Raw genomic sequence first — 16,424 nt, 5'->3', positions numbered from 1 at the left:
GTTGCAATGGTAAATGGGAGTGTTTCCTTAATTTCTCTTTCAGATTTTTCATCATTAATGTATAGGAATGCAAGAGATTTCTGTGCATTAATTTTGTATCCTGCAACTTTACCAAATTCATTGATTAGCTCTAGTAGTTTTCTGGTGGCATCTTTAGGATTCTCCATGTATAGTATCTTGTCATCTGCAAACAGTGACAGTTTTATGTCTTCTTTTCCAATTTGTATACCTTTTATTTCTTTTTCTTCTCTGATTGCCAAGGCTAGGACTTCCAAAACTATGTTGAATAATAGCGGTGAGAGTGGACGTCCTTGTCTTTTTCCTGATCTTAGAGGAAATACTTTCAGTTTTTCACCATTGAGAATGATGTTTGCTGTGGGTTTGTCGTATATGGCCTTTATTATGTTGAGGTAGGTTCCCTCTATGCCCACTTTCTGGAAAGTTTTTATCATAAATGGGTGTTGAAATTTGTCAAAAGCTTTTTCTGCATCTATTGAGATGATCATATGTTTTTATTCTTCAATTTGTTAATATGGTGTATCACATTGATTGATTTGCTTATATTGAAGAATCCTTGCATCCCTGGGATAAATCCCACTTGATCGTGGTGTATGATCCTTTTAATGTGTTGTTCGATTCTGTTTGCTAGTATTTTGTTGAGGATTTTTACCTCTATATTCATCAGTGATATTGGTCTGCAATTTTCTTTGTTTGTAGTGTCTTTGTCTGGTTTTGGTATCAGGGTGATGGTGGCCTCACCATCAAAAAATTGGTTCCAATTTTTTGGAAGAGTTTGAGAAGGATGAGTGTTAGCTCTTTTCTAAATGTTTGATAGAATTCACCTGTGAAGCCATCTTGTCCTGGACTTTTGTTTGTTGGAAGATTTTTAATCACAGTTTCAATTTCATTACTTGTGATAAGTCTGTTTATATTTTCTAATTCTTCTTGGTTCAGTCTAGGAAAATTATACCTTTCCATGAATTTATCCAATTCTTTGTGGTTGTTCATTTTATTGGCATATAGTTGTTTGTAGTAGTCTCTTATAATCCTTTGTATTTCTGTGGTGTCAGTTGTTACGTCTCCTTTTTCATATATGTTTAGTGACGAATTATCAAGATTTTTAAACTAGATTTGGCTTTAGGCCTGTAAGTTGGTTCTTGCTTTGTTTCTCTTTGATTGGTTTGATTACATGGTTCTTTGGATACTGGGACTTGTGTAAAGTTTAACTTCTAGGAAGAAGATATTCGAACAGAAAATCAGGACCTAAGCCATCTTCCAGAAATCTCTATTCTGCAGCATTATTTTAAAATTCAATCTGAAAGCTGCAGTAATCATGCTTAGCTTTATCTTTTTCCTTCCTCAATTACTTCCTTCATTGGATAAACCTCTTGAGTACCAGAAGAATGCCTTGCAGGTAGATAAGATTCTTCCTCCTGCTTTCATTTCTGAGTCTAGTTCAGACCCTTAGTAAAAAACATCCACCCGGTATGGTTAAACAAACTGTGGTACATTCATACCATGAAATACCATTTGATAAAAATGATACACAACTTGAATGCATCTCAAGGTCATTAGGCTGAGTGGTAAAAAGCCAATATAAAAGGTCACAAACTACATGATTCCATTATTGATATAACATTCTTGAAATGAAAAAAATTACAGAGATGGAGAACAAATTAGCCAGAGGTTAGGGATGGTAGTGGGAGGGGAGTGGATATGACTATAAGGGGTAGTGATAGGATAGTCCTATATCTTGATTGCAGTGATGGTTACATGAATCTACATATGTGATAAAATGGTGCAGGACTATATACATACATTGTACTAAGGTGATTCCCTGGGTTCTAATTTTATATCACAGCTATATAAGAGGTAGTTATTGGGGAAAATAGTTATACGATATGTCTCTCTGTACTCTCTTTACAACTTCCTGTGACTCTATAATTATTTCAAAATAATTTTTTCAAAATGGGGAAGGGGTAGGAGAGACACCTTCTGAAGGTTCAAGGGTAAAGGAATAAGTTTTACCAGTCTAGAAGCCAAATCTGTTTTTAAAAGTAAAACCAAAACAAACAAAAAGCTGCATGCAGAAAGTGTTGACTGCCCCTTCAAAAATGTATGTTCATAATTCTCATTTTGAGGTTTAGGAAAAAATGTGTGCATGTGTATAAATTTTCCTAACAATTTTATAATGTATACTTTTAATATAAGTATTATATAATATATATTAGATTTTGTATTTTTTAACACATAATAGACTTTCTTAGTAAATATATATTATATACCTTTTACTATATATAATATATTAGTTTACTTAGCAAATTTATCTTTCTAAACTTAAGAAAGATTATTGTGCTAGCCAGGGAAGTCCTCCAAATGTCTAGATGGTGTTATATGACAATGTCTGAGTGGAATCATCAATTCTAAAATATAACTAAAACTATATAAATCTAAAATTTTTATTTTAAGATGTAGTTCAGCATATTAGTTAGCTTTCAGGTAAACTGAATTTAAATAAATTTAAAATCCTTATTTGAAGGTATGGATTAGGAGGTTAGTTGGCTTTTGCATAAATTGAACTTATATAAACATTGAGTCTTGATTTAGAAATATAGTTAAGGATGTCAGTTGGCTTTTGTATATGTGTATTTTTGTTTAATTTGCATAATGTGGCCAATTATGCAATTTGCATATTCTATCACCTAATAGTTGGGTGACCTGGGTCAAGTAACTGTAAGCTCTCTACATTTCTGTAATAATACCTGTTTTACCTTCTTCACAAGATACAACACTAAACAAAGGTTATCGTTACTAATAAAAATAATTGCAACAGGGCTATTCTGTCAACCTGTGGAATGTGATCTGTTCATAAAGAATATCTTTCCCACCTTTAAAGAAAAATTCGAATGAGGCACAAACCAAAGATGTCCCTGATTAGATCTAATTAAATAGCTTCAAATGAAACACTTAAACAAGCAGATAGGGTAGAAATTTTTTTAAAAAGTCATCCTCTATAACACTGACACAGGACATGTATGTTCCTTTTGTTATGCTAGTTGTAATTTCCTGCATCCTATTTGTGAAATTATTTTCTCTCTAGCATCCAAACTTTCAGGTTATGCTTACTCATTTGAAACTACTTATTGATTCTAATCTTAGAAAATAATGGTAATGATTTTTATAATAACAAAACAAATGTAAACAGACTATGTATTCAACAAGTAGAGAATGGATAAACAATATTATATTTATTATAATCACATGTATGGCATTTTCAGAAACATAATTTAAAAAACAAGATGTATCAGCACACTGTATGAAAATATGGTCTAAAAATTAGAGTGTCAAGATCCATTCATGATAAAAACTCTCAACAAAGTGAGTATAGAGAGAACATACCTCAACATAACAAGGGCCATCGATAACAAGCCCACAGCTAACATAGTCAATGGTAAAAAGGTGAAAGCTTTCCCTCTAAAAATAGGAAGATGACAAGGATGCCCACACTCATTACTTTCATTCAACATAATACTGAAAGTCCTAGCCACAGCAAGTAGTCAAGAAAAAAAAAAACAAAAAGCCATCCAGATTGGAAAGAAAGAAGTAAAACTGTGTCTATTTGCAGATGACATGATATTATATATAAGAAACCCTAAAGGGTCCACCAAAACACTGTTACAACTAATAAACAAATTCATAGTTGTAGGATACAAAATCAATCTATAAAAATCAGTGGCATTTTTATACACTAATATGAATTATCAGAGAAATTAAGAAAATAACCTCATTTATAATTGCAGCAAAAGAATAAAATACCTAGGAATAAATTTAACAAAGGAATTGAATGACTTGTACACTAAAACTATTAAACATTAATTAGGGAACTTGAAGAGGACATAAATAAATGGAAAGATATTCTTTGCTCATGAAACAGAAGAATTAATATTGTTAAATTGTCCATACTACCCAAAGCAATCTACAGATTCAGTACAATTCCTATCTAAATTCCAGTGGCATTTTTCACAGAAACAGAACAAAAAATCCTAAAATTTGTTGGAACAATGAAGGACCTTGAATAGCCAAAACAATCTTGAGAAAGAAGAAAAAGCTGAATGCATCACACACATCCTGATTTCAAACTATATTACAAAGCTAAGAGTAACCAAAATGGTATGGTACTGGTATAAAAACAGACACATAGATCAATGGAACAGAATAGAGAGCTCAGAAATAAACCCGCACATACATGGTCAACTAATTTACAACAAAGGAGCCAAGAATAATGCAATGGGGAAAGGATAATCTCTTCAATAAATGGTGCTGAGAAAACTGGACAGCCACATGCCAAAGAATAAACTGGATTATCATCTTCACCATACACAAAAATCAACTCAAAATGGATTAAAGATTTGAACAGAAGACCTGAAACCATAAAATTCCTAGAAGAAAGCATAGGTGGTAAGCTCCTTGACTGGTCCTGGCAATATTTTTGGATTTGCCAACAAAAACAAAGGCAACAAAAGGAAAAATAAAAAAGTGTAACTTCATCAAACTAAAAAGCTTCTGCACGGCAAAGGAAACCATCAAAAAAAAAAAAAAAAAAGAAAAAGAAAAGGCAGTTCTGGAATGGGAGAAAATATTTGTGAATGATACATCTAATAAAGTGTGTTAATATCCAAAATATACAAGGAACTCAATCAACTCAGGAGCACAAAAACAAAAAACTCAATTTAAAAATGGGCAAAGGACCTAAATAAACATTTTTCCAAAAGAGACATATAAATGGCCTACAGGTATGTGAAAAAGTGTTCAACATCAGTAATAATCAGAGAAATGCAAATCAAAACCACGAGACATCACTTCACACCTTTTAGGATGGCCATTATCAAAAAGACAAGAGATAACATATACTGGTGAGAATTTGGAGAAAAGGGAACCCTTGTGCACTGTTGGTGGGAATGTAAGCTAGTATAGCTGCTATGGAAAACATTATGGAGGTCTCTCAAGAACTTAAACACAGAACTACCATGTGATCCAGCAATTACACTTCTGGGTATATATCAAAAGGAAACAAAATCATTATCTCGAAGTGGTATCAATATTCCCATGTTCATGCAGCATTATTCATAATAGCCAATGTATGTAAACCCATGTGTCCATCAGCAAAAGAATCAATATCACATATATATGTATATATATTTATATATATAATATTGATCTATTCATATATATATATGTATATCCTATCTATCTATCTCATATATACAAGGATATTATTCAGCCTTAAAAAAAAGAAAATCCTGTTATTGCAACAACATGGATGAAACTGGAGGGCATTATGCTATGTGAAATAAACCAGGCAGAGAAGGAAAATACTGCATGGTTTCATTTCACTTATATGTAGAAACTGAAAAAAAAAAGTCAACCTCATAGAAACAGAGAGTAAAAAAATAGTTACTAGGATATGGGCATGAGGGGAATAGAGAGAGTTTGGTAAAAGGGTACTAAAATATAACATGGTGACTGCAGTTGATAACCCTATATTGTGTAATTGAAATTTTCTAAAAAGAGTAGAACTTAAATGCTTTCACATACACACCCAAAGGTAAATATGTGAGGTGATAGATGTGTTTAGTAACTCGATGGGGGGGATTCCCTTCATGTTCTACACATATATCAAATCATCATGTTATACAATTTAAATATCTTACAATTTTGTCAATTAGAGCTCAACAAAGCTGGGGGAAAATATAAGCATAGACATACATTAAAGTAATATGAAGATTAAATCTACAACTAAAATTGAAGGTTAAAAGGAGTTGCTTCTGAATAGTAAGCATATGAAGATATGGGACATAGGATACTAGTTTCTTAAAATTAGCTCTTCTCTGCCATAGGATTTTCTAATTTTGAGTATGTACTAATTTGATGAAAAACAAGACATTTTAAAAAGTAAGTGTATTTAAGAAACTGTAATTTTAAAGATCCAATGAGATCTAAATCAGTCTTAAAAATAAGTATTTTGGAGTGGAAATAGGGGGAAAGGATAGTTAAGGAGTTTGGGATTGACATGTACATACTGCTATATTTTAAATGGATAACCAACAAGGACCTACTGTATAGCGCAGAAAATTCTTCTCAATATTATGTAACAACCTAAATGGGAAAAGAATTTGAAAAAGTATAGATACGTGTATATGTATAACCGAATCACTTTGCTGTACACCTGAATATATCATGACATTGTTAATCAAATATATGCCAACATAAAATAAAAAGTTAAAAAAAAATAAAAATAAAAGAATAGTTTTAAAAAAAGAAGTATTTCAGTAAACACAGCTTACAAATAACCAATTATTTGGTAATACTTTTTCTGATCTGCACAGCTGTTGTACCCCCTTAAAAAAATTATTCAGACACTTCACGAGATTTCTCTCTCTGCCTGCCTGGACTTCAATGACTCTGTTTCTTAAGAACCCTAGTTCTTAACTTTGCCCTCCCATAGCCTCAGCTTTAGTTCTGCTTTGATCCACTGAGCTCTACACTGTGACCAAGCCTAGTAGGATGAAGCAAAGTCTTCAGCAACTGTGCTGAAGGCTTGTTCTGGCTTCACTCATTATTCTCAGTGTGCACCATCCTTACCATCTGAGAGTTATGATTAGTTACTCATTAGGCCATATACTTCATAAAACAATATGGAATTATGGAGAAAATGGTTTAGCCTTTACTGGCCATCTCTAACTTCTCACGTTAAAATAATTTCTGACCTCAGCAACAGAGAAGGGAGCCAAAAGGGAAGCATTACCTCAGGACCATCTCATTGTTCAAACAGAGAAATAATAACCAATTATAATTCCTACAGCTTGCCTTACACATCCCATTCCCAGGTAACATCTATTAAACCAATGTTGTTTTACTTATGGTGGAAAGGGTCAGTAAAAAAAAGCTTCTTAAATTCTACTTTCAACCAGGCCAAAATAAAGGGCATAGGCTTCTGACTGATGCCAATTTAATTACATGAATCTGAACATGCCCACTTCTAATAGTTAACAAAGTAAATCTTCCATGTCCATTAAGATTCTAGATGATGCTGCAAAGTTATATTGAAGGGTATAACACACAGCACAAATATTTACAGCAGGCTAAACTATTTGTTACAATACTCATTTCTAAATGAATTACTTTGTGGGTAATAGTAAAGCTGAAAACTAAGAAATAAGGGTCAGATTCCTCCTGTGAGATCTCCCTTGTAAAATTATCCCAAATGTAATAATACTACATTATTGACTTAAGCGCACTTTTCAGTGACATGCCATCGCTGACCTGTAATTTTTATCCTACATGATGCCAGCCCTAATAAAATGACACTTGTGAATGTAAATTAAGCTCACAAAGGGGACAGATTGCATGATTCTGGTTTCTTTCAGATGCCTGTAGGCTATCACAGGTTCCATATGTGAAGTAATTATGTTCACTGAAGGAAAGAATAAATGCTGTCAAATTGTGTACTGAGAGAGAAAGCAGCTATTATATTTCAGTAGTCACTAGAGCATTGCCCCAGACAGTAGCAAGATGTATAAGAAAATAAAAACTGTGCCAGCCATATATTACACATCTGCCTTTATATTTGTAGCTCCCTTTAAATGTATATTATACAAAGCCAATAACTTACCAATGAATGTTTCGGCTGTCTTCTTCAGTATATTTTCTGTAGAGCCATTTTGGAATATGTGGCATGATGGTTATAGAAGGGATAATGAATATAGATGTTTCTTAGTTCTGTTTTCCCTTATGTTGTGCTGCAAAACAACAACCCTGTTGGATCCCTGATGTTCGGACTTTGCTTTTTTCCTTGAGTAATATCTCAAGTTCAACTTCAGACCTACCCACTACTATTTTCTTTATAGCTGATGGGAATGGGTGTGAGACAGTCTACATTCCAAACTTCATTACCTATTGAGTGCATTTTAAAAAATGAATTCAGTTAGGATAACAGGTAGCAATGAGTTGGTACTCATGCATCACGTAATTCATTAGATGAATTCTCATACTTTATCTTGCTCAGTATCTGAAGTAAAGAAGTAAATGATAACAATCTTTTTTTTTTTTTTTTTTTAGGTATAGAGTTAATGGGACTTCTCTAAACCATCCTTCCTTGCCTAGGGGAAATAGCATTGAGACCTGAGTGACACAACCAACATGCATTATGGCTGCATAATCACTGGAGGAGGAAAGTTCTATCGTTTTGTGGATCTTGTTCCTTCCTCTGAGAAGGGGAGGTAACTTTTAAGAATGGTGACCTCCCACCTCCCGTTTGTGCCCCCCGAAAAGTCTGTTGCCCTTATGCTGGTTCCTAACTGACCAAAGAGGCTCCCCGTCAGGCTCTTAAACATACTCTAAATTACCTCATTCTCCAATCTTCCTTTCCATCCTCTGAAAACTAAACAAAACAAAATCTAGCATAACTCTTCAGAACAGTTTATTTTAGTTGAGTACATAAAAAACAAAAAAAACAAAACAACAAGGGACTTCCCCAGTGGCCCAGTGGTTGACTCTGAGTTTCCACTGTACGGGGGTGCGGGTTCGATCCCTGTGGGGAACTAAGATCCCGCATGCCGCGAGGTGCAGCAAAAGAAAAGAAAAGGAAAAGAAAGGAAAGAAAGAAAGAAAAAAAAAAAAGACAACAACAGCAAAAACCTAACACATACTATGGTGTTGATGAGTGAGAGGTAGTTGTCATTATTTGCACTTTACAAAGGAATATTTATTAAACTCAATAAGTGTTTCCAGACTGGGTGATAAAATGAATTATGGAATCACAGGTGGAATAGATTTTAACGTCCTTCTACATCATAATAAACAGGATTTATCAGTTTCTCTGTAAAAAACTATCGACCTACAGGGAGGTTCTAGTCCATCCACTGACTGCTAAAAGCGTTCTTCTTCATAATGAGGTAAAATAAAAAACTGGCATCAATAATATTTACCTTTTGATACCAGTTTTCCCTTTTAGAGCTGCAAAGAAAACTTGCTTTCCTCTCCAGCACCCTTCCCTTCAAAGTTTGAAGGCACTGGCCACATTCCCACTCCCCAGCTGAGAGGTTTTACCTTGAATACATTCAGGAAATACAAGGGAGAAAATGTTGGAAAAACTTTGTATTTTTCAAGTCATACAACTTTACCCCCTTCCCCCCCAACCCCGCCACTATGGTAATACCAGCATTTTGTGCTTTTATCTGTCTTGGATTGTTATCAATGAATGCTGAATTCTGTGAGAGTGATAAGAAGAATTCTAAACTATTTAAACTTCCAATCAGTTGCATCCTGTTTCCTTTGAGTATCTAGAACTGGACTAAGTCCTCATGTTGGGATGTGTATAAAGAAAAAGTGACGTGGGATGACAGGAAAATATCTACTCAAAGTCACAAATGATACATTCTGCCCTGTGAACAAGGCAGAGACTAGAATCTCTCTTGTTAAAGCAAAATATGTTTCCTAATTAATAAAACACCATACTTCACCTTTCTGAAACTAAAAATAAATATTAAAAATTTTAGAAAAATGAATTGAATGGTTCAAAGCACATGACCATGAAGGTCCTGTTGTCTACCAGCCTCCAGCATTTTGTTTCAGGTGAGCTTCTTAGTGTGACTTCAAACCACCCCAAGTCAGATGAATCAGAAGAGAGGTGTGAAGAGCCCTACTGAAATGAAGTAGAATTTTACATAGTGATGGTTTTTCATTTACTCTTTAGTAGCAAAATTCAACTTTATAATAACAGGAATCATTGACAAAGGCTGTATTGGGGAAGAAAATTCTTTGCAAAACCTCTTCCTGGGAACTCAACTAAAGAGAAGGAAATGGAGGCTGGGAATGGATGTCCCTTAATCTCTGATATGGACTGTTTTTTTTAACAGCTTTATTGAGATACAATTCACATATCATACAACTCACTCATTTCAAGTGTATGATTCAACGGTGCTTAATTCACAGAGTTGCACAATTATCAGAAATCAGTTTTAGAACATTTTCAAAGCCCCCAAAGAAATCTTGGACCCATTAACAGTGGATACTTCCCATTCTTTCCTCACTTTTGTCCCTGGAAACCACTAATCTAATTCCTGTCTCTATAGATTTAGATTTACCTATTCTGGAAACTTCCTATAAGTGGAATTATATGTAATTCCATATAATAAAATCATACAATGTGGTCTTTTTTGCCTGGTTTTTTTCACATAGCATACTGTTTTCAAGGTTTATCCATGCTGTAGCATGTATCAGTACTTCATTCCTTTTTGTTACCAAATAATATTTCATTTTATGGATATACTACATTTTGTTTATCCATTCGTCAGTTGATGGGCATTTGGGTTATTTCCACTTTTTGGCTATTTTAGCAATACAGCTATGAAAATACAAGTTTTGTATGAATGTATGTTTTCATTTCTCTTCTTGAGAATTGCCGGGTCACATGGTAACTTCAATATTTTTGAGGAACTGCCAAACTCTTTCCAATATGGTTACAACTTATCACATTTCCACTAGTAATGTATGAGAGTTCCAGTTTCTCTACATTCATGCCAATGTTTATTTTGTCCTTTTGATTATAGCATCTTGGTGGGTATAAAGTGGTATCTCATTGTGGTTTGATTTATATTTTCCTAATGACTAATGGCATTGAGCATCTTCTCATGTGATTACTGGCCATTCATATATCTTCTTCACAGAAATGTCTATTCAAGTCATTTTCCAACTGGGTTATTTTTACATTTTTATTTTTGAGTTGTAAGAGGTATTTATATATTCTAGATTCTAGTCTCTTATTAGGTATATAATTTGCAAATATTTTCCCCATTTTGTAGGTTGTCTTTTTACTTTCTTGATAGTTTCCTTTGAAGCACAAAAGTTTTTAATTTTGACGAAGTCTAATTTATCTATTCTTTCCTTTGTCGCTTTAGTTTTTGATGTCAGTTTCAAGGAAACTTTGCCTAATCTAAGATCACAAATATTGACTCCTATGTCATCACCCCAGAGTTTTGTAGTTGTGGCTCTTAATTTAGGTCTGTGATCCATTTTGAGTTAATTTTTGTGTGTGGTATAAGGAAGATGTCCACCTTTATTCTTTTGTATGTGGATATTCATATTCCAGTACTATTTGTTGAAAAGACTATTCTTTCTCCACTGAAAATTCTTGGCCACCTTGTTGTAAACCCATTGACCATAAATGTATGATATGTACTTTTGACCTCAAATTATGAGAGGCTAAAAAGAATGAGAAAAATATTTCCTATGAGTTAGCCAGAACATTAAAAAGCAATAGATCTAATGAAGGACCAGGACGAAGGTGAGGCAAGTGAGGCACTTGCTTCAGGCACAAAATTTAAGGGGGCAATATTTTAAAAAATCAAAGTTGATGGAAAGAAGTATGAGCTGAACAAAATATTAGAATGTTAGATACAGACGGGATCAACATCACTGATTTTCCCTTTTGCCTTAGGCTCCAGTATGGCTTGGCACAGCACTGCTACTAATGTTACCTTTATTAACTATTTTGGTATTGTGTTTATCACGATTTTTTGCATTGTTTTTACTTATTTATTTATTTAAAACATTTATCTATTTATTTATTTATTTGGTTGCGATGGGTCTTAGTTGCAGCACGCATGTGGGATCCTTAGTTCCCTGACCAGGGATGGAACCCGGTCCCCCTGCATTGGGAGCGCAGAGTCTTACCCACTGGACCACCAGGGAAGTCCCTGCATTGTTTTTTAAACTATTACATTGGAGTACATTTATTGTGATTATTGGAGCCCTCCACCTTTAAATGTTGCTCTGAGGCAAGTGCCTCACTCATCTCACTCAACTGGCCCTGGGCCCAGCCCTGATGACAACTACAAATAATGACTTCACACCCTAAACTTGCTACACAGGTTTTTTTCAAGCTTGACCAGCTAACCACAAACAAATGTCCATTCGTCTAGTTAACCAGACAAATTCCTCTTTCCCTACTTAATTAGAGATTTTTTTTATGTTGCACAACACTTGTATCTATTAGTTAAAGTGATGTTTGATATTACGACACCTGATGCAGTTTGTCTGCCTAAATAAAAGTGTATAGAGAGCAAATCAAAAGCAGAGAGCTTAATTTCAAATTCCATCCCTTGATTAACTATCCTCTGTAGGGCTTTAGTAGTTCCATCCTTTCATTATTAATTATCAGTATTGGCTGGTTATCTACTGGTCTACTGACAAGGCCACAGAGATGACATAAATGCTCGTGACAAGAGTGTGATGCTCCTGAGCAGCTGTAATACTTGCCCAGAATACTATGGGATTAGGTAATTATAGAAGGATTCTACTTTGTTAAACATATTATGAGATGTGGTTGATGAAATGGGGTATGGCTGGGGGAGAGAAAGGCCTGTAAGTATTAAGGAAGGATAGGTGAAATAGGAACAAAAAGAGATTCTGGGGCAACTAGGGTCTATTCTTCCTCCATTTTCATAGTGACATTTAAGTTTTTCCATTAAAGATAATTTGGTTTTATATATGAGCCTAATCCATAATTCTTTCTGTTATTGCTTTGGGGTTGGGCAGCCATGATTGGAGTTAACAAAGCCAACAGTATTTTTTATTATCTATTAACAAATATATCTGATTACTTTCAAACAAGAATAATGATTGGCTTAGAACCAAGAGTTCATAATAAGTCAGTTCAGACAGAGGTTGAAGAGAGAAATTTGAGGGAAAAGACTTATCACGGAAAAAGTGCTTGTGAGACTAGGAATAGTGGAGGAGAATGTAGCTTCTCAGGATAGTATTGATATAACAACATGGGACATCTGTGGCAGAGCCACCATGGAAAAACATGGAGGTCTGAGGCCACTGAAGGTCAAAAATCTAATTTTCTACTCAGGGGTGGGTTTGCTAGTCCAGGGTCAAAATAAAACAATAGTGATACAAGATGCAATCTCATCATCCCCCCTAGTCTGGTTTCTTTTTTGTTATCAACCCACATTTAGCAGATCAACCAGTCTCACTCTGAGGTAAAATTTAAAAAAGAAAAAGGTAAAGAAATATTTACACAAGCAAATAATTACCACTTTATGAAGGAGCTATGAATGGCCACGTCATGAAGGCCTCTGCTGTCTTAAATAACTTCTATTTACTACTACTGCCAGCTTCCACTCGAGCCATTCTCCACTTGAGACAGACACCCTTTCCTGAAAAACTCATTCCTCTCAAGGGTAATAATGGTGATTCTCACTTGTGCCATTGCAGTTCCCAGTTAACATGGCCTCTGCTCACCAGGACTCCCCACCATAATGCTTTCTAATGTGTTCTACTGAATTCTGAACTCTGTTGTACAGTTTGATGGTCAAATATGTTTTTAAAAGATAGGAGATTATTTTTTATTACTATAGGCTATCTAAGAAACTTTGGCATTGGGAACCTCAAGGGTGGGCTGCTAGTGATGATGCTGAGAGATAATGGTAGGGGTGAGTGGGATCTACATAATGTCTGTTAAAACAATTTGCCCATAGAGTCTTTCTTCATGATCATTTTGATTAGAGTAGGGGTAAGGTGGATGAAGTTGCAAGATAACATAGTGTTCCTTCAGCACCAGTTTGGGGAAATGTGGTCTGTCTCCTATTTCTTCAATTTTAAGGGAAGTTTAAGGTTCAGAAGTTTGAGGAAGAACTAAAAATTCCCAAATTCATTCCCATTCCCAGCCTCATTTATAAGCATAATACAAATTGCCCTTCTATATTTGGTTTGTATGAAAATATTCTATTTCTCAGCTGTATCAGTTTTCTCTTTCTGTGTAACAAATTACCACAAACTTAGTGGCTTAAACAACACACATGTATTATCTCACATTTTTTGTGGGTCACATATCCAGGTATTATTATTATTTTTTTTTATAAATTCTTTATTGAATTTGTTACAATATTGCTTCTGTTTTATGTTTTTGGTTTTTTGGGCCCGAGGCATGTGGGATCATATCTCCCCGACCAGGGATGATTGAACCTGCACCTCTCGCATTGGAAGGTGAAATCTTAACCACTGGACCACCAGTGAAGTCGCTCCAGGTATAATTTTGTTAAGTTTTTTCCTTCAGAGTCTTACCAGTCTTCAATCCAGATGTTAGCTGGGGCTGTGTTCTCACCTGGAGCCTGCGCTCTTCTTCCAAGTTCCTGTGGCTGCTGGCAGAATTTATTTCCCTAGAGCTGTACAACTCATGTCAATTTGCTTCTTCAAAGCAGGAGAGAGACTCTAAAATCAGGGAGACTCAGTACCTTTTCTAAAAACTTTCACATGATTAAGTCAGGATCACACAGAACAATCTCCCTTTTGATTATCCTACAATCAACTTATTTAGGACCTTAACTACATCTGAAAAATCTCTTCACATTTGCTACCTTCTATTGGTCAGAAGCAAGTCCCAGGTTCTTCCTGAACTTAAGGGGAGGAGATTTTACAAAGATGTATCCCACTGGGGTCACCTCAGGATATGTCTGCCTCATCAACCCAAAGCCAATTTTTCTTTTTAGTGCAATTTTTATTTGTTCCTTGGAAAAAAGAGTTTTTACTGTTCAGTTTACTATGAATAAGCTATCAATTATAGTAACCTTCTAAAACCATACCCACCAGTGAAACAAAGCTTTATATCAATTCCTATTAATACTTATTTAAGAAACTACACTACAACTTGAATTGGATTATTCAAAAGCTGCAAATTTAAAACCTGTTCCTATACTTGCATGTCAATCCTGAAAAAATAGTCATGGAGGAGAATATCACAGTAAAACATATAATTATATTAAATGTCGTTATTTTAAAGGTTTCTGATGACGTCTGATGAAAATTAAAAACATTGTGACCTCCAGCCTTCAGGTTCCTTTTGGTTGGTTAGCACCTGTGAATTGGGAACATCAAGGCTGAAATGATGTACCATTAACTCAAATATTTAAGCAGAGAAAAATTAGGGCTCAAAAAATTCTAGAGCAAATGATCACTGTACTCCAATATTTCACTTTACTAATAACTCATTTGTCATGGTGATTGTTGTTTTTAGTCTCATAGAGAGGTTTACATAAGGGGAGAGGACCTAAATAAATTCTTAGTTACTGTAACTTCATGGTTTTATAAAAATAGTTACAAAATAACTATTTTTAATTTTCAGTTGAAAAAATAGAACTGCATTTTTTTTTTCCAAAAAGAGGTCAATTCTATATATCTATAGAGATGTTTTGCACCCAATTCAGGGTAATGAGTAGTCAAAGCTACGTGTGTGTGCGTGCGCGCAAGCGCGTGCATGGATTAAGGGTAAAGTGGGGAGAAAAGACAAATTGCTTTTTACTATAATGGTATCTTGTTTTGTAAGCAAGACGGTTTGTTCAGTTTAAATGGTTGTTATGGTACCTCCACAAGGGTAAAGTCTTGAGAAACAGGGTCTGTGGACTGGAGGCATATGTCTGAATTGTTGGAGTTTCTGTTTTTGAAAAAGGTTTAGTTTCATGATTCTATGAGAATTCTTATCTTTCTGAAAAAAGAAAAGAATTCAGTTCTTTTTAATTATAGAAAAAGCTGCCATTGAAATATATGTGGGGTTAGGCCTTACTGTACAAAAAAATAGAGACAATTGGATTATTGTCACTAGATTGTGAGATACTCTAAACAAAATGGTTTGAGCTAAAAAAGAAGCATTAGAAGATTAACATGGTAGGACAAACTGGAACAAAGGAGATAAGTAGTCAAGCTATTGTGCATCATTTTAGTCAAAATAGTGGGCATTCTAGTTTAAAGATAACATAGTGAGATTTGAACACTAATAACTATGTCTACCTCACTATATTAACTGACCTTTAAATGTGGTTGTCCCTTTCTTCTGCCCAAAGAACATTTACCTCATAAAAGAAGCTATTCATTCACTCTAGAAAACCTAAAACATGGAGAAATATGCTAAACTGACATTTAGAATTATCTCAAAACACCTTTATGATAATTTACGTTATTATTTCCATATGATTTGAATCTGAGATTTTAAAATGTACTTTAAATCCATTTAAAATAATAGCCAGATATCAGGTGGCTATTAGGGTTATCTGATAATATATCAGGATTTTTCTTAACAGCTAAGTAATTGCTCCTTTTCCATGCTGAAGGCAGGTTGAACTCGATGCCCTCTTCAAGATCTACACTTGTATCATATGAGGCAATGGGGAAGTAGACTGACATTTTAGGTACCACTGCATTGTTTTCATAATAAGGAGAAATGCTTTTCTACATTGTCTTCATAATTTGGGAAACAGTGGGAGCAAAGCAGCAGAGAGTTATCAAGGTTGCAGACACTGGCTGACCCGTGATCCAGAGCTGTGATCTATCAGCTAGGTTTTCTCTTCAGGACATCTTTTTACCGC

This window comes from Balaenoptera acutorostrata, chromosome 1 (assembly GCF_949987535.1).
Source record: "Balaenoptera acutorostrata chromosome 1, mBalAcu1.1, whole genome shotgun sequence".
In the NCBI taxonomy this organism is placed as follows: Eukaryota; Metazoa; Chordata; class Mammalia; order Artiodactyla; family Balaenopteridae; genus Balaenoptera; species Balaenoptera acutorostrata.
Note: the sequence above shows the minus strand (reverse complement) of the source record.